The sequence below is a fragment of the Strigops habroptila genome, chromosome 1 (assembly GCF_004027225.2).
Source record: "Strigops habroptila isolate Jane chromosome 1, bStrHab1.2.pri, whole genome shotgun sequence".
Classification (NCBI taxonomy): Eukaryota; Metazoa; Chordata; class Aves; order Psittaciformes; family Psittacidae; genus Strigops; species Strigops habroptila.
In genome coordinates, this window is record NC_044277.2 from 106,156,203 (window position 1) to 106,175,942 (window position 19,740).

A 19,740-nucleotide genomic window follows, 5' to 3' on the forward strand; every position below is an offset into this window, starting at 1 on the left:
AAGCCATTCCTGATGTCTCTTTCTAGCGTTGGAGGAATCTCACTCCTGGGTCATTTGAAATAAATCTATCACCAAAAAAGCAGAGCACACAAAATCACCCATTACTTTTTAAACTGTAGATGTGGGTTTGCCAAGCTGAATTAGGGTTTAAACTTTTCTTAGTGAAGCCAGTACTAATTTGCAGTTAAAATGAAAACAGTTTGATAAGGAGATAACTGTTAGAGGGTAGGATTATATCATCCTGTATATTTTAAAAGCACAATGCTTATTTTAGGACCTTCTTTTGGACACAGTTAACAGCAATGAAAGGTGGTGAACTCAACAGAGAAATGAAATTTTAATCAGTTTTGTGTATGATATAAACACTGTTGCCTTCATGTCTTCTTCCCAATAGGTTGCTACTTCTTTTTAAGTAGAGATACTTGAACCATTAGCTGACACTCCTTTCTGACACAATTTTTCACATCCATGAAAATGTCTAGCAACAAAATACCTTAAAAGGATTGGCAGTGGAGCATTGATACTTCCAGCAGGGTATTTGTATCCTTTGAATAAAGCAATCAAACTTCCACCCTCCTTTATCCTCTCTTACCTCTGCTCAGTTGGCATGGTTGAAATATTAGAGCCAATCTCATCAAAACAATCTGAATGGAAAGTCAGGATCCTTTCAAAGCCCAGAAATATTACTGGAAGTACAGAAAGCTCATCTTTACAAAAATTATTAGATCTCAAGTTTGCTTCCTGCAAAAAGGTTAAAGGGCCTACATCCAATTAATAGTATGCATCTACTTCAGTCCAAGACATAATTTAGTTGTGACTATACTTTATTGTACCCCAGTCACTTCTAGACTATAACTACTGTGGCTGGGTTTTTATCTTATCCTAAGTATGCCTTTGGTCTAAGTGTGATTATCTTCAGGTTTATTCAGAGCTTCTTAGATAAACCCTGCAAAAGCAATGCTTGAATTGCCATATATATGAATATTTGTGGGTTTTATTATCATGTGAGATGTGTATTTAGAAACAGGAACAAACTTTCAAAAAAACAATTCTGGATTTAAGAACACATTTGAAGGGACAACTACCTTTGCTAGACAGTTTATCTCTCCTTTTTTTAATTATTTTTTCTCTTTTATAGGAACAATATCATGGTTGTAATTAAAGCTTCCATCAGTCCTCAGCTGCTTCTAAATGCAGGACAGGTTTCTCTTAGCAGGAGTTTTACCATTAGCTTCATTAGGACTAAGGACAGACCTGTAAAATGAGCTGGGGTATAAAACCTCACCTTGAAAGAAAAAGAGGAGCAGATGCAGAGAAATTACAAAGCAGCTTATTCTTTAGCTCTGACAATCAACTTTCAGGACTGCAAAACACCCTCTGCGTCAGTATTTCCCATTTCCATGATGCTACATGCCTGGGGGGCTCAGCAGTACCATGGCAGTACAGCGCAGCAGAGGTTTATGTCCCTGAGCTTCAGCTCGCACCCTAAACAAGTGCTAGACCCTTGTCCTGAAACCTTTGCTTTCCAGAGGAACATTTGCAAGCTGCAAACCTCAGGACTGGTTCCTGGAACATCCAGCTTCAATGGACCTTCAAATCCAGCAACAAACATAGTGACATTTGACAAATCCTCAGAAAACAGCAGTGAAAGTCCAAATTCCCATTGGTTTCCACTGGCAGCTGTAATTCCAGACATGCTATTGCTTATTCTGTGTCATCCCTGTACAGAGGGAAGGCCAGACACAGCCTTGTTCTCACCTGTAACCTTCAGAGCCAGCTTTGCAAGCTGCCAGACCATAAAGAGAGAGGCCAAGTCATGACATTTAGATGAATGAGGAAAGCTGAGATATTTTTCCCTTCCTATAGCATAGGGATTGCTTTTTATCTAAATTCCTATGCCCTCCTCCCAGACCTTCATCCTGCCAGACTAGAGGAGAGAAAAAACAATGATGCCAAGAGCAAGCCCTTGTCCACAGAGATACATTTCGCTCTTCCCATACATTTTCACAGGCCACTGTGAAATTCAGCACAATGACACAGACCCATGGCTTGTGCATACCAATATTCTGGATCTTTTTATATATTCCCTGTGATGTTTCAAATAAGATAACAGGGTTTGCAAAAAAAAAACTACACAGATGGAAAAAAATACACTATATACACTTCATTCCTTTGACAGTTTCTCAACTCCAACAATAAAAGGAGAGACATGAAAAGCAGGTGTTCACGAACTGCAGCATTGAAAATACTGTGTGGAAAAGGTACATGTTAATCTCTAAATAAGGTGCTACAGGGAGGAATATTTTTATAACCCAAGAAAATGTTAAAGTAAGTTTAAATTTTACCACAAAGTCCACCTTGCCTATTTACTGTGCGAGGCGACATCTCACTTCTATGTGAGCAATAAAGATAAATTGTGTTTTAAGGCGGGACTATGAAAATTACAATGTGGATACAACAGTCCCTTCCCCTTGAAGCATTCCATTTCTTCTTATCATTTCACATACAAACTGTAAATGGGAATATTGGAAGCAATGCAGCCTTGTAAGAGGTTGAGGCTAAAGAAAGTGTTCTCTTCCCTCCCATGTTATAACTGTACTGCTTGTATTTGAGCAAATTGTTTAACAGCTTCCATTCTTCCCTGGAGACAATATGTAAATAATTATGTCTTATTAATACCTCTGTGAAAGTGCACTTTGATTATCCCAAATGAACTATGTGAGTCCTGGGGTTTATTATTAGACTCATGTATTATGTATATTGTGTAGTTATGGTCAAGAAAAAAGCAAGTCAAATTGGAATTTATGGCATGGTACTTCTCAAACTCCATGGTCAGAAGTGGTGGTTGATGGTGTCTTTCTAGGGTTTGGAGACTTTCTCTCATTTGAGGGAAGGGAGATGTGCTAAGTATTTATCAAAAAAAAAAAAAAGTAATAATAATAATCAAAGAAAATTCTGTAATATATAATATAATACAGTATTATTTTTCCAGATTTTTTTTTACGTGATTCTTGTGGGAATAGAAAAGAATGGTTATCAACTGTTCCTTTTATAAAAATTAAAAGGTAGTTGCCATCTGTGCCATAATTGAACCTGCAACGCAGTGCCATCTGGTGCACACACAGAGAATAGGCTGTCACAAGGAAGGACGTTGAAGTTCTAAAAAATACGTGTTTCATTTCTACAAAGCAGCAGTTACGTTAGGCACTTCACTCCCTTTAATGAGATAAATCATCGTACAGTACTCTTGTCAGTTAGACAAGTATCATTATGTCCTTTCGCACATAGCTATACGGAGGCAAACAGGTAATCTGCGTTACCAAAATGACAGAGGGAATCAGTGTGGAAGTCAGGACTAGATTCAGTATCCTTGATTTATAAAGAGGGATTCCTCCCAGAAGGAGGGAGTGCAGGCAGAAGTACAGGTCTCATGGTTAGGTGTCAATGCGTGAGCTGGGAAAATTTGTTCTTGCTGCCACAAATCCTAAGGAATAGGCAGTGTTCAGCGAAATCAAGACATGGAAAATTCAAAACTGAGAAGAAGGAAAGATTTTTCACCTATTCTGCCTGTGGAACTCACTGCCAAAGGACATCCCCAAGGTCAAGAACTTAATAAGATTAATTGAATTTTCATACAGTTCATGGGTCAGAATTTTTCAGAGCACCCATTTTTACTGACAAATTAGGAAAGGCCTAATAATCTCACACTTTCAAGTTTAAAATATTCTCTGATTTATAGAAAGTAGGATGAGCTGGGATGGTGGATAGAGCAGATTATCCTGTATCTGTGGAGAACCATCACTGTCCTTTAAACCAGCTAATCCTGGCTGGACCAGTAGAAGAAAGATCCTGAGATTTTTTTGGGTGCACCAATTTTCTTGCTCTTGCAAGAGAGAGGGCAAGCTTTCTATTCTGCCACAGATTTCCATGTGATCTTGCACAAGACATGTAGTATGCAAGCAGATGTGCTTGCTGATCCGGTGTAACACATTGCCACCAAAGGAGGCCTCTTCCTCCTTTCTCTTCCAATGTACAGTGTCAGGAGCTCAGCTCACCTTTTGGTGAGCCATTTCATCTCACCAAACTAGCAGAAATCTGCCTAGAGTCCACAGGGGAGAAGGAATCAGAAGTGACCTTTCCAGAACAAATAAACTTGTATATTCAAGCTACAATTTAATGACACAGGATGAGACATTCTAACAGCTCATTGACACCAAAACAGAGAAGCTCCTTCTGTTCCTCAGTCAATTCCTCATCCTTCCTCACTGCTGTTCTTCGTTTGACTCCACTTCTAGTGTCACTGACCCCTTTGAGCCTGTTCAACTCACCTAACAGAAAATAAACTTCACAAGAAAACCAAAAAGACTTCTGCTGGGTTAATGAGTTTTAACTGGTTTCTAGCAGAATCAACTATAACGACGTCAGTGTCAAAGCAGTGCGACTTTGCAGCTGGGAAAGGGAAGAAGGGAGGAAAAAGAGGGAGTGAGGAAGGTGGTGGGAAATTGCCTCCCTTTTTGGCCAGTCATCAGCTCAAATGCTCATGAAACCAAGCCCAAGCTGTCATCCCACACTTAACGATCTTCAGATGGCCATGTACGAGAAAACAGGAGTATAAAAATCACTGTAGGTTTCCTCATTCCTTCTTTTCTCTACTTTTGACTTGTCTTATTTGCTTTCTAACTGTACCATAGATTTAAACATATCAGAAAAATGATCTGCAAAATACAGTATTTTCCTCTCAATAGGGTTCTTATGAGGATTAATAAAGCAAATGTAAATAAATTCACTTATAAATGAAGGACTAAGCCTTATTACTGCAATGACACATAACCAAATTCAGGTCTATTCTAATAATCTGTTGATGGAGCCTACATCTCCATCTTGATCAGACAGCTGAGATGAAGCTATGAAGTATACTGTAATAAACGGTTAAAAAGCAACATGAATAAATAAATGTTTCCTCACCCTCCACATTAGTAGAATGGAACAGCTAGTTTGTAAGAGAAAGAGACATAGAAAAGGGCATAAGAAGGTGTAAGGAAAAAAAGTCTCTCTGGGGCAACTTTCCTGTATTATGTAAGCTACCTAATACATATTCATCAGTGCCTCTTAACCCCAAATATAATTTATATCTCTATTTATACTGTGACTCTGTTTGTCCTACAGTTTTATCAGGATTATTGCCTGCTCCAACAAGGGTGTGGGGTAAACTGAGGAGACGCCAGTGGCAAAACTCCTTCTGACTTCAGTAAAACTGTGATGTCATCCTAGGCACTCAGACTCCCAAGCTCCTGTAGCTCTTGTGGGGGTAAGGGAGACACATAGGTTTCTACTAGCTACATAAGTGGCCATGGGCAGGGGAGAAAATCATCCGATTTTACACAAATAGCACAAATTCCCAGATCTCAAAACTGAGCTTCCCCTAGGCTGGCCTAATTGTTAATATCTCTTTTAAAGGATCTCAGTATTTTTCAGGAAGGAATGACAGGTTCTTGTCTATAATTAAAAATCCCTACAGCTTCAAAATAAAGACGTGTAATATTGTGAGTTACCTGTTGTTGTAGCCATGTCCTACACATGGGCTGCCCCACAACAGTATAAAGTACAGCCATGGGCAAAGTCAGACATCACCACATGTTGTGACAGCTCATGGTAGACAAGAAGGACTGAGTGGAGAAGACTGGCAGGTTGCGGGGTGCTAACCTACACTTCTCTGGAGGCTATGTGGACTTTGGGGTCTATGAAATAACATCAGAAATCTCCAAGAAGTCTTCTTTGGTGTTTTTTATCTACTTCCTCTTCCAGTTTGAACCAGCATCAGCAGCTGAAGACCAAAGCTTAGAGTTTTGGGGAAAAACGTTAGATTGGTTTTTATTATGAGTAATAATATTTACAGTACAATAAAGCCTGGAGGCCAACAAGATTGGGATCCATTGTAGTAAATGAAAACTACTTGTCTTCAAGTAATTAAATAATTAAATTATTAAATCATTTTTAGATGTTCTTTAAAAGTCCTTATTTTTGTCTACACACGAAACAACCAAAACTCCTCCAGTGTTGGGGTAAATGGGAGGGAAACACCTTCTGCAGACAACTCAATAGCTGCCCTCAGGACCTCTGCCACTGCCACATGGCTCCCTCATGGTAACTGGCTCATCCTTTAGAAAGACACTTTCCTGGCAAGCCAGTCATACTGATACAAAAACGGGGTGCAGACCAGACCAGAGATAAGGAACTTCGCTAAACAGGTGTGGCTCATTATTAGACACTTCATGCTTTCTATTTTTACCTTAATCTCTTTGCTCTTCCCCCAGGGCTTGTGTAGTCTAGAAAAGATTTATTTTAAAACTTATTAGCTCAACCATTTCAGCTAACGTATTTAAAATCCCTGGTTTCTGATCCCCATTTGAACTGTGGCTACTTAAATCTCTGCAGGCAGGGTGCGGGAGCTCCTTTTTCACCACTATGTCCTTTTGGAGGACATGGGTGTCCTAACATTTCCCTTGACTGCTTCACCTGTTAAGCCACTTTTCCATCAGTCGATAGAACAGAAAATACCTTATGCTGCTTATTCCAGGGCTCTAACAGGTGTTAATTAAAACATTTTAGCTAGCATATTTTAAAAATACACCTTTTATCCTAGGGCTCAAATACGCGAGCAAGTTCCTGCAAGGCAGCTGAGCCCCTGTAGCTGCACAGGCGCTGTCAGCCTGCTGCCTTCAACCTCTGCTTGCTGCTTTGGCCCTAATCTCTGCAATCTCTACACACATACAATCCACAAACCAACAGCCAGACTATATTTTCTAAAGAAAGCAATTATTTAAATGTTCCCCAATAAATTCTCAATCCTATTTCAATTAACATACATAAAACTGGCTATAATGTTGCCCTGTATCACTTTAAAACTGCATAGCCACAGTTTGAAGGATTAGTTATTTGCCATTAAGAGAATAACGGCACATCTGCTACCTTGATCATTGCGTTTGTATTATTATCAACTTCTGTCTGAGTGCCAAGTAATTTAATCAAACTTGAGAGAAGAAATAATAATGTTTCAGTTGAACAATGGCGTGGCCCTTTGAAAAGGCAGAGATTTGCTCTAGGGTACACTAAAAGGAGAGAAGGTCTATAAACAAAGGATAACACTGTGAAAAATTTATCTGTCACATCTAGCTACTTTTTTTTTTTTCCTACTTGCAAATAATTCTCCAGCAGATTGCAACTACTATAAAGGTACCACCCTTCCACAGATACGCTATGTAAGACATTGCTTGTTTAGAGATTGTTGGCAGTTCGTTCAGCTGAGCATTTACAGCTTCCTTTTCATGCTCTGTGATAGGTTCACAGCACATTACTCTGTTTCTCTGCTCCAACTGGACAATCTAAAAGAAAATGCACAGATGTCCTGAATAAAGAAAAATAAAAAAGAAATTTAGAACAGAAAGGATCAGAGGGAAAGAAAAGCAAGCAAGCAAGCTGAGGATATGTTAAAATGTGTGAAAATTTTCCTTGTCTTTTAGTGTCGGGAAGATCATTGTATCTGGTTTTGCTCCCAGACTGTTTAAACTATTGATGGAGGAAGAGAAGGCATAAGTCATATTTACTGACTGCCTGCAAAACTGTTCCGCCAATGTAAATTCTTTGCATGTGAGTGCATGTCCATGTGCCGTGTTGTTTGCAAAGGGTGCAGTCCCTTATCCTTGGCCCTTTTGTTTGAGTAAATGCTTAAGTGCCAAGCCTTTGGCCACAGACATCTGGAAACTGCTGCCTATCCTCCTTACAGCATATACAGCACACACTTCTGCAGCTAAAGTCAGTCATCTTTCTTTTGTCTGATGCTATCAGTGGACAAGCATGGCTAAACCACAGTGGCCTCTTTTTCTGCCTTTTAGGCCTTCTCTGTTTCTGTAATTCTCCATTGCCAGCCACATAATACAGAACTTGAGCTCCCAGAAAATATTACCGCAGGTTGCAGACTTGCATGAGCAGGGTATGACAATGTATTAATAACAATGGAGAGAGTACAGGCTGCTAATCACCAGAGGGTAGGCGCTAATCACCAAAGGGTAGGCACTAATCATCCAACATCCAGGCTAGAGTATTCTGTCGACCAAAGAGTTTCCTCTGAAAGAGAATGGAAACCCCAATAGCTCTGAACAATGAATTTATAAAGGTAATGATTGCAAAAATTTTCTGCCTTTGCAGTATGGTATGGCTGCTCTAAACAAGTGACCCAGCAGTAATCAACTTCTGCATCCCTATTTTCTCCCTTCGCTTCTTTGATGGCATGGGTTATTAGGGTGGGATATGCTTTATGGGGGTAAGAAAGCCAAATCCCAATGTGAAAATGCTTTCAGATGATCTGAAGAAAGCAATATGAAGGTTAGAGTTTATATGACTGTTTACAAGAATGTTGTTATTACCATGCTATAAAACAGAAAGGAATGTGACCAGACTAGTACAGAACATCAAAAGAATTGTAGAGTCATTTTAATGAGTTACTAGAAACTAAGTCAGGTTGTGCTGTTTTGAGGCTATACGGTTCTATTCTGTGCAATGGATTTAAGTCACTTAGCAACCTTTGTACAAGTCATAGCATGTTTGGGCATGCTCCCAGCTGGTGTTTAATGCTCCCAGCATCCCCAGGTGGACAGCCTGTCCTATCCATATTTCACAATGTAGGAACAGACAATCAGAGCCAACAGGTCTGCTTCTTTGCTGCCTCTGACCTTGTCTGAACAGTGACATCTCAGTAAGAAAAGTGAAAAGCAGGGTTTATGGGTGCCTCACTGTGTACATGGGGAAAGAGTGGCACAATCAAGCCATGAAAATAAAGTCTATGTGGATCTCATACACATCACATAGCTACAAGGAAGGGGAGGCTTAACCACACATAGTGGGAAGTTACCAAAACACCATTGTTACCACATATAACCTAAATTATCAAGAAATCTAAAGAAATTTTCAAAGTTCGTAGAAGTTCATCATCAGAAGATTATTTTTGCCTTAGAAAAGTCCCTGTCATGTTTGCAGCATGTTATTTGCCAGTATTTTCTGATTACTTTTGTTTCCTAGGAGTAATTCTTTTTTATGATACCAAAATGTCACCTGCACACTGAGCAGATAATGCACCTCAGAAGCTCCAGAGATTTGTCATTTAATCTAAAATATTCATAATGACATTTAAATCAAAATGCCCAAATTCAGAACTACTCTGAGTACTTAAGCTGATCCTATAACCATGTTTTCAGAGCAGTCTTGGACCAGACCCTGAGACAGGCTGTAGAGTCTTTTTAAGTATAAATCTTGAGGTACATATGAATGAACTAAAGGATACTGAAATGTGATGTCAGTGAGATAATGGCACTTGACATAAAATAGAATATTTTCTTTCACTGAAGATAATGCTCTGTTACATTAATGAAGTTTGTGTGAGTCTTAAGTTTGCAAAACGATTTTTTTGAAATTTAGAGCTGATCTATTCCTTAATAGCTATTATGTAGGTTTTAATCTCCAGGCAGCATCCAGATTTGTATCATTCATGTGCTGCCAAATTTTCAGGGGAGGTTTTAGTACCTCTGTGGATATTGTAGTTGATGGGCTTCAGAAGGAGATTACTATCCTCCACAGGATACAGAACTTCACCAACCTGTGAGGGATCTCTTCTGGAAGCTGGAGAAGGATTCATGTGATTTGTCAACTATTTGCATGAGCTATCACAAACTTATCTGCTGAGTCTTCTATACGGGGCATAGAAAGCTCCTACTCCAAAGGAACCTGAGAGCTTACAAACACAACCCACCAACTCCTTCCACTACCTGCCAAGCCCTGAAGAAAATCTGTGGCAATGCAACTTGTCCAAGTTGCTCCACTCTAAGTAAAAAAACACTAAAGAGGGAAGCTGCTAGTGAAAGAGGAGGTGGTTGCATTACCAGTGCTGGCTTTTGCCACCTACTTCTACCAACATTTTAATTCCTCAGTAAAATACCAAGAGACTTATGTTCCCACCTTTGTCATTTTTAACAGGAAACAATGAGTGCTAGTTATTCAAAATGGGCCATATTTGGGAATGTGCCTTTCCTCTACCCCATACTTCTTGCTGAGAGAGGCACTTACCCATCCTTCCCTTTGAAGGCAGATGGCTGTGTTACTGCTCAGATAAGCACACATCTGCGGTCCTAAAGTTCTCTGACAGGTCTGCAGAGACAATACTGGTTAAGGTGTCTCTAGAACAAAATATGGGAAAAAAGCCATGCCCAGTGCTACCTTAAACCTTTTTTCATTTAAAAGCATCTGAAACAACTCAGAAGTCTTCAGTCAAGTGTCAGGGATAGACTGTCCATGAACATCTCAAAGATACATAATAAATAACAGTGCATCAGCTGTTTCAGCAGTTTATCAAACGGATTCAAGCTTCTGTGTGGTGTGCTGTGGAATACATATGCCACATTATTATATACCTAGGTTACATGGTTTACAGCAAACTAAATCTGACATTGTCATAGACAAATATTTATGTTATTAAGTCCTGTTTAAGACCATGGCATGATCACAAATGCCACACAGACATTTCAGATTTCCAGTCTCCTAGTTTCAAATAAGTATGTATTTGATCAGTGCCTGCTTCGGGTGTTCTTTCTATTCACACACCAAACATAACTGAAAGGAAAATTTTTGTTGCAGTCTTTTGCTTATAAGCCTCTGTCTTCACCTCAAAAATCACCTCAAACTAATATCCAGGCTTCTTTTATTATGTTTTTCCGAAAGTACACATGAAATAAATGGTTCTGACTGTGAAAATCTGTCCTGGGAAGCTGCTGGAAATACAATTCTCCCTGACATTTGCAGCTGCTACCACTGGGAAAAGTTCCCGCACTGTTTTGACCTTCTGAAGTCCAGAAGCAGAAATCTCACCTCTCTGTCAGCTTGACGTTGCACCACCCGAGTGTTATACTACAATCTACTGCTGCAGAGCCCTATGCCTGCCTTGTTATATAAGAAATATCAGCTTCCTGGTTCAGAAATATCATCATTTAAATAAATAAAATCTGTACACATCAAGTATATAATTTAAAAATATATATATTAAGATTAATATGTACATCCATAAAAGCAAGGATTTAAGTATTTTTAGCAAATGTTGCATTCCTTAATGCATATATGAGTCTATACAGGAGGGTCTTGACACAGATTGTCACCTTATTCTATAGCCAAGACCCAGTATCAAGGAAAGTGCTCTTAGGCTTGTCAAATCTCAGGCACTGAGCATCCAGCTTACCAGGTGGGCTCCTGCCATGTGCTCCACCACAGCTAGGCCTGAATTTCATACTGCCCTATTCTATAGTCTTTCCTCCTGCTCTTTGACCTTGCATGCCAGATGTCCTGATTTGTGATCCAGTACCCAAAGATATGGGGAGCAAATTGGTGGTGATGGCATGCTCTCAGGGAAAGCGAGGCAGAAGTGGCTGGAGGGCTCTGTACTGGATCAACTGGCGCGTCTGCTGTCCCATTCCACAACCTGATATAAACATGTCATATGATTTGAAGAGAACCTCCTAGTCACACCTAGGCATGAAGCTTGCACACTAGGACATAAGAAATGTTGCCAGAATGCTGGATGCAGTGCCAGTGGACTCATTGCTGAGGAAGAGGCTATGCTGTTACAGGAATTAATGAGCCGCCCCTGGACCAAGCAGGATTTTCAGAGTTGCCTTCTCTTCACTAGATTTGGCCAAAGAAGGCAGGCTAGATGTGCGTGGGCCTCTGGTTCAAGGCAGAGATCCACATTAAGATTGCCAAAGACGCGTGTCTTAGAGCAAAACTACAGGATCCATGATTTCAGTTGTCCAGAAATCCTTACTGTCAAGTGTACAGATGGAACAGCAGCAGGAATTCTGGGTGGGATGGGGGATGTCATAGCAGAAGATGTTAGCTTGAAGCTCCAGAGACAATTTTAAGTCCATTAAGGGTGAATTTCAAACTCTACAAGTTCTTCAGCATGAACATCCAAATGCCTCAGTTGTGGAGCTTACCATTAATAAGAAGAGACATTTACTACAATAAATTTGACTTAAATTCCTAGTGTCCTTAGGTGGCAACATGAAATCCTAAATATTGTCTGATTTGAAGTTATTACATCTGGTCTTTGCCCCAGCTAGCTGTGAGCAATAGCCAATGGAGTCTCTAGACAGGATTTCTTTTCTACAGCTGACAAATGTCCAGGATCCACCACTATGCCTGAACAAGAGCTCAGCATGCTCATTATGCAAGAAGCCACACAACTGATGCTTCTGGAGAGTATGCATCAGGTCATGTAAACTTATGCCGCATCTCACATTTGAACACAAGTCCCAAAGAGCTAGTCTTGACCTGTTCCATGCATGAGTCTTTGGAGGGGTGGAACAAAATGATGCCTGGAGCCCAAAAGGAGAGAGAAGGAGTGGGACCCCTGGGCGATGCAGGAGGCAGCTGGAATTCCAGGACGTGCTGGCCTGCGATGCACAACAAAACCCCAAACCAGCTCCAGGTCCCCAGAAGCTGCAAAGATTGGCAAAGGGCCTTTCCATTCCTGAAACTAGCTTGTTTCCTGGGGTTCACAGAAGAAGTTCCAGGGGTATAAAGAAACCTCAGGGAGAGAGGCTTCCCCTTCTTTTTTTATTTACTACAGACATTTTGCACAGCTCTGCGTGAAACCACCTGCCCCACACAACCACAAATATTGGAGCAGTAGAGCAATTTTTCTACCACCCACAGAAGATAAGGAATCAGGAGACACAAAGCCTCATTATAGCCAAACAAAAACCTTAGAAGCAAAAACATAAGCGTTAAAAGGAAGCTGAAAGAGTAGCTGAAGAAATCAGCTATTGTGCAACCAAATACAAATTTAATTTCAGGGTGTATTTTGTTGTTTAACACATCTGCTAAGTGAAACCCACGTTCGAGTTGCATTTTGAAACTCAAAATCACCATCACCGTTGGTAATCATCATCTCAGCTAAATTCTGCCAGTTACTTTTAAAAGATCTTCTCAGACTTTGGTGTATTAACCAGCTTAAAGAGAGCAGAATTGGCCCTTCTTTTAACATCCTGCATACCAGAAGATGTGAAGGAAGACTGGACCTGGAGGTAGGTAACAGCTTTTTTAACCCAGCTAAGCACATACCTCATCTCAAGCCTCAAGTCAGCTTCACAACATTGTCAGCTTTCTCATCAGGGGCTTCCTCTTGGTCCTGAGATAACAAAAAGAGACTTACGAGATGAGAGGTGGAGGTGAGAGTGCACATGGCTCTACCTACTTTTCAAGTATAAATCAATCTGTCTTGAAAGCAAGTCCCAGGGATGGATGTCCCAGTGTGGAAGTGGAGACAGTGGAGTTTGGCACAACCTGAGGGCTGCAGGCCATACTGCTTTCTTGGAGGTTTTGCAACATTATTCTTATAGCAGACAATAAATTAAGTACTGCACTAACAAAGGTACAGTGTCTACTGCTCATACCTTGGTGGATGTTCGCATTAAGGCCAGATGCTATGGGACCACTTCTCCACAGCCCAGGGAAGCGGGTTTCTTGGAAAGAAAGGCTTGATGTCAGGGGAAGGGTTGAGTGTGACAGTCTTTTGACAGTTCACACTTCTCCTGTAACCATCAAAAGAGACTGCTTTGAAATACTTCCTGACTTGGGGAAGTCAGAAGGTTGGGCAACTATTTCCCTAGCTGCAAAGCTTTTCCAAAATATCCCAGTGCCCAGAGCCTCTTTCCTATGGAGAATAAACGTGTACCTGGATGCCTATTCATTGCTCTGACTCCAATGTCACAGCTCATGTATGTTGACAATCAAGTCTCTTGCTCATCAAGAATGAAACTTGATCTACCCTTCAAATCCATCCCTTTTTTTCTCAAATCAACAAAAACACTTCTCTTTTTAGTTTACTTTTATGCAGAATCATAGAAAACAAGCCTATCCATGACTTCTAAAACCATCTAATGCACACACCTCACCTGCTTTTCCAGGCAAAAGTAGAATCAAATACACCTAGCTCAATCCTGACAGCAGCAGCAGCCGTTAAAGCCAGCAGCATGCTCTGAAAAGCATGCCCCAGAGAAACACGGATTCTTACTCTTGCCCTTTCTAATTTGTAGTTCACTCCCCTTTTGTTGTAAGTGATGACCTTAAAACCCTGTATCATGCAAAACATCATCTGAAGGCACCATTTATTTCGAGCATAATCTCCATAACAGTTTGACAGGGAAGCACTACAGTACCATTCCCAGGATTAATAATGTGAGATGCTGAAATACAGAGGGCATCAAAGGGGGACTTCAGCTTGGCAGCTCTGCCTCCGAATAATCCTCCCCAGGGACTCCTGAAAGTCAACAGAGAGCTCTGCATCACACGGTGGGCTTGGGCCCATGATGAAAGGTGCTCTAAAAGAGTCAACTGCAAGGTCAATGTGCTTTACACCCACATGTTGAAAAATAAGTAAACATCAGTGTCCAATTTAGTTGTCATCACAGAGTGGGACTCCAAGGCAAAGGAATGCTATACGCTTGTAAGGACCACGCTTCTCTCCTTCCCTTTGATGTGAGCCAAGGTAATGGAGATTCTGCCAAGGTGTGACTAATTCCTTGTTACTATATTGCATAATTTTCATATACTTTTGAAAAAAAGAAGGCCTTTAAGAATCAGAGGGAAAGAGAAACTCACCCCTGACACATTCCACGGAACATAACCAGCAGTACAAAGCAGGTTTTATTAACAGATGGTGAAAGCTCAATTTAAAAAGTACTGTGGGCATTAAAGGAGATTGTTTTATGTCTTTGACATGAATACTCAGGCTAGATGAACTATCAGGAGTTTGGTTTAAGTGAGATTAATGCTTAGTACTTGGAATTCATCCAAACTGATTAAATCTGATGGAGTAAGAGAGCACAACTTTCTATATCACTTTCAAAGTGATATGATTAGGCTATGTATGTAGTATCTGAAAATGTAAATATAAACAGAAGGGAAGGGAAAAATACCCTTCCCAGGTTTAAAATTTAAAAAAAACAAATGAACCAACTGTATAAAACACTTAAAATTTAGTTGGCTATTAGAAGAGTGAGATAAGAAAAAGGGTATTGATGACATATAGAATGTGTTACAGGAGTAACAAGCCTATATTCTGCCTTGCTGAGCAACGCGTTCATCTCCTTTGAAGTCAGTTGAAGGGTATAAGTTTGGGTGAAGAGAACTTGACTCCAGATCATTTCATCAAGGAAGGTCAGGAAAACATGTAACTTTTCAGATTGTTTGTAGGCGTGACACAGATTTGCAGCCAGTAGTCTGAACTTGGAGAAGTTTGTCATTATTTAAAAGTACACGGTTTTTTTCACTTGGCAATGCAAAAGTGAAGAGATGAATCAGGGTCTGTAAACTTGTTTCAGAAGACAATAGTATAATATGAATACATGCCAATGAAAAAACCAAATAATTCCAAGTCTAGCCTTACTATCTTAAGGGGTCTTAAGTTTATGCAGTTGGTAAGAAACAGTTCTGAAGTTATCACAGAGAGGAACTCTACCCTAGCGAAAGTGCGTAGAAGCAACCTGTGTGACCAAGTAGAAACCTGGTGACTAAAATCTCTGGGGCTGCTCAGAGAAGAGGGACTTCTGCCTTCCTTCTGAAACGTTGCATCTGTCCCCAGACTGACGGCTGCACACTTCCTCTAAGACACAAGGGACAAATGGCAAAGCCGGATTGTGCCTCTAGCATTGTCACCAGCAGAGCTAACGTGTTGTCATTTCTTGCATTTAGATCTTCAATGATTTCCATTTCATTCTCTGTTGAAAAAAAAAGTGTTCTCCTTTTTAAGTGTATATGTGGACACCACTCACAGTCCTGCTGGAATGAACAGGAAGTTGCAACCGGGTCACTGAAGTTTTGCAAGTTACCACCAATCAGCTGAGACACGATAACTGTATAAGTTATATATATATTATATACATATATTACACACACATATACGTGTAAGTGTATGGTTTTAATAATAAAAATGTTGTATTAGTAGTATTAAATAACACATATTCTTCTAAATGGCCACCATGAAGCCAAACACACACGGTAACTTATTCTCCCAGTTTACTTCACATTTGCTGTGGATAGAGAACAGGAACACATTAAGGTGCAATAACTTTCCTGTCCAACCATGTTTCACAAAAGCTTTCCGGAGTCTTGATGTGAAGGAATTGCATGTGAATATGTGGGCGGAAGTTTGGGATGGGCATGTCACCCACATTATACCTATGCAAGGCATCCAAAACCTTTGGGAATTACCAGAGGAAACTTTATCTCAAATGTCATTTAAGAAAATAGGTTAATTCCTCCATGCACCATATACAAATGGGTAAGGAAAAAAAAAAAGTCAGCAAACACTATTTTACCTGTCTTTTAATCCCAGTTACGAGTTTGCAGATTGTGCTGAAATCATTTTCACTAAAGCCACCACTTGTTCCCTCTCCCAGAGGACTTGTCAGGGTGGGAGGAAGCATTTCACAGTGGATGCAGCCAGAAACTCAGGCACATCACTTTTCTAGAAGCAACAGCTTTCATTTTTAGGACCAATGGGCTGCACTCCTTAATGCTCTTCATCAACGGTCAAGGTCAGGACATTGCCTTCCACTGGGCCTTTGGTCAATTTATTCCCTACTATAAAAAGACGAGAAGAAACACAAAAAAGGGTATTTGGGAACTGTTTGGCTTTTCATATGGATTTTTCATGGAACAGCTCTGAATTCCTAAATGCTGGTAGCCATAACTGAGAAGACAGAGTACGAATCAAAGTGCAGGCTCTGTAGTCAGAAGCTGATGTACCTTGCAGCTCTCCAGTGTACCAAACACTTACTATCCAGTAGGCACAGCACAAATGAAACAGACAAGAGAAACAGATATCCTGATCTGGTACGGAGACATACCTGGACATCTTAGCTAAGTTAGGTAGCTGTTGAGCTTTAAAGGCAATATAATGAATCACAAGTTTTATGCAAGTCAAAGAGGTCTCCGTTTGACAGTGTTGTTTAATAGACAAGAGGCAGTTGAGGAATGCCCCATGGTTTCTTAACGAAAAAAAGAATAACAAATGCTGTAAAACTCTGCCAAACAACAAAGCTTACATTTTATACACGCTCATCAATTTAACCCTAAAACCTTAAAAGCCTCAGGGTGATCCCAACGCCTTTAATACCAAAGGCCCTAACTATGCCACAGATCAAGCACCAAGCCCAAGCCTGCTTTGTCTAGAAAGATGAAAGCGCACTCAAACAGGTGAAGGCTTCTTTGGAATCATCACCTGCAATTAAGCAAAGGAAAACTAAGAGGAGAAGAGGTAAGCTGAACTTGCTTTAAAAAGACACCACAGGAGCAGGTGGATGCTTGCTAAGGATAGCTGTGGTGTCTGCTGTCATTCTTTCACCAAATGATGTGCATTCATCGGGATTTCCTGCACATTAACAACAGATCACTTGGTGGGAAAGTTGGGTGGGTGCTGCAAAAGCAAAAAGAAATCTTTTCTCTTTTTTTCCCTTGTATATCATTCTGGGAAGACTGTTGTTGCCAAGCTGCTATGGACAGAAATACCAGGTCTCTATCTGAGTAAAGCACTGCCACAGGAGATTTTGTTTAGGGGTATGGGTAATAATTTATCATTCTTCATTGCCTTAAACCCAATAACTTGTAAATAACTAAACATTCAGTTTAAAAAAGGGTGTGTAAAAACTTCATGTTTTCCTTCAAAGCCCAGCTTCTAGAGTTGTACTATTTCAATTATTATTTTTGGAAAAGAGGAAGCTTTTACCCATTGCCGCCAAGAAGAAAATCTTGAAAATGTAAGTAAAGGAATAAACGCCAGAATGTAAATTTAAAGAAGACCCTAGTGTTCTTTACTACTGTTGTATAAATATTCCAAGTCACAATAAGAATTACATATAAGAAGGGAGAAAGGTAAGAGAGCAACTTACACCACCTTTGGGTTCTGCATTTGGAAGGCACTTTACACAGTCCCTGAGGAGAGATACTGGGTAAGCTGATAATACTATTAGCAACATTACTATTAATATTAATTAGGCTAATAATGATCATAGTAAAATCCATGATAAAATTTTCTGTGTTCTTAATCATTTTAAAGCTTTGTAGAATGGCTCTATTAATGCAACTTAATTAATTCCACATACACATTTAGAGTCTACCTAAAATTCCAGGAATCACTGGCTCCTCTTGCAAAAGTGCCAAGCACTGCTGTTCCCATCAACATCATCTTCTTGTCACACATCTTCCCCAAAATCCATAAAGTTAACTTGTAAGACTGAATGGTGAGAAAAATCTTCTTTCAACTCAGCATTTGCAAAAACTTGGTTATTCACCACCAATAAAATCTTCTCTCTTAACACACTTCACTTCCTAATCTGTGCCCAAAGGGAGCTTGGGAAAAGAGTGTATCTGAGCAGCATCCGATGAAGTTCACCATCGCCTCCATTCTGTACCAGAAAAAGACTAACTATAGCTAAGGTCCCCCTGCTAAACACCAGCCAGCCCACCTGGGCTAATTAACAAGATTGCTCTGGTTATTCACAGCCTAAAATCTCTGGTCCCAGACAGGCACTGATAGAATCATAGAATCATAGAATAGTTAGGGTTGGAAAGGACCTTAAGATCATCTAGTTCCAACCTCCCTGCCATGGCAGCATGATCAGAAAAATATCCCATACCCAGGGTTCAGCCTGAACAGAAAATGCTCCAGAAAGTGATAATCAGGAGAAGGGAGCAAGTCATAGTATCAACTGCCAACTGCCCTAAAACTTTTGTGTTCAGCTTTTTCTTCCCCACGTGGGTTTCGGGCAGGTGGAAAGAAAGAGGAGGAAGACATGTGCTTAAGTTACTGGCCATAAGGAATGAGACTGTGACAGCACAAAACAGACAATCTGAATAAAACTTTCAGATGGAGATTATATAAAGAGAAAATCAATATGCTCAAAATACATAAACAGAGAATTAGTGGAGAGGGCTTTTATGGAGTGCTCAGCTGCAAACTCACGGAACTGGGCAAATATGAGAGGGCTTTATAATCTCTTTTTCTCCTTTGTATTTTTCAGGTCACCCTGGCTTACAAAAATCAAGCTGTATTTCTTCTGCTTTGCTTCCTGTAAAATCAATAATAACAATCAATTAAAACTTGTTTTGTGCCAGCAGGCTATTGTTTGTGATAATAATGCAGGGAGCTGAAAGAAGATTGCTTTATTTCCTTGACCTTCTCAGCACCCAAATAAATATGGTGTCTGTTCCATCTACAACTTGAAACCACAACCTTGTCCCTGGGTTGTTTTTTTAAATTATATGAAAGAAGATTAGACACTCTCACACACTGCAAACAGTTTGAAGTATCTGCTTTCAGTATCATCATAACTGGCTGGGAGATAACATCTAATTTATGCCTAATTCAGCAAAAATTCCCAGTATCAGGCTCAGTCCAGGTTTTATTTTGATTTGAATCCTCTGTGATCCTACTGACTTTGGTCAGTTTTCGGCAAATGGAAGATGTGAATAGCCAAAGAAATGACCTGGCAATGAGAAATCTTTCAGAATTCATACCAACAGCAAGCTGTGTTCATCTCACAGCATCCAGGATCTCTGTTATGGTACCATATAGTGGCTGTTCAGATGTAGACATGCACAAACACAGAGAGATGTATATAGAAATATACAGATATAGAT